The sequence below is a fragment of the Uranotaenia lowii genome, chromosome 1 (genome assembly GCF_029784155.1).
Source record: "Uranotaenia lowii strain MFRU-FL chromosome 1, ASM2978415v1, whole genome shotgun sequence".
In the NCBI taxonomy this organism is placed as follows: domain Eukaryota; kingdom Metazoa; phylum Arthropoda; class Insecta; order Diptera; family Culicidae; genus Uranotaenia; species Uranotaenia lowii.
Window position 1 is genome coordinate 198,129,960 of NC_073691.1, and position 525 is coordinate 198,130,484.

A 525-nucleotide genomic window follows, 5' to 3' on the forward strand; every position below is an offset into this window, starting at 1 on the left:
TTAGCTCATCTGATTTCATTTCCAGATTCCGTCTGATGTTTCCCATCATAGATCTAGGATTTTGGACACTATATACATTTCAGATTTTAGAATCATGTGATAATTTGATTTCACATTTAATGTGAAAATGATAACTTAAAATTTCAATTTAACTTGCAGATTAAACCTTACATCCATATTCGTAGCTTTATTATGTATAGTTTGAACTACCAGATGCATATGTAGGTAAAGCCCAATCAATATAATTCAAATTATTTTTTTTTTAACTACCACTCTATTCTCCAATCAATGAAAGTCATAGTAAATTTAAAACACCTTTTATTTGAAATGTGAACTTGGTGATGATCGATTATTCTTTCCCAAAACATTCTTTGAACTTTTCAAATATTATTAAATAAATATGGATAAATTTCTCACTAGAGGTAAAGGTCACAATTTTTCGCATAAAATTCTTAATTTCTTTTTTGTTTTGCATAAAATTCTTAATTCAGACTCAGATTTTGCTTTTTTTTTTTGAACTTCATA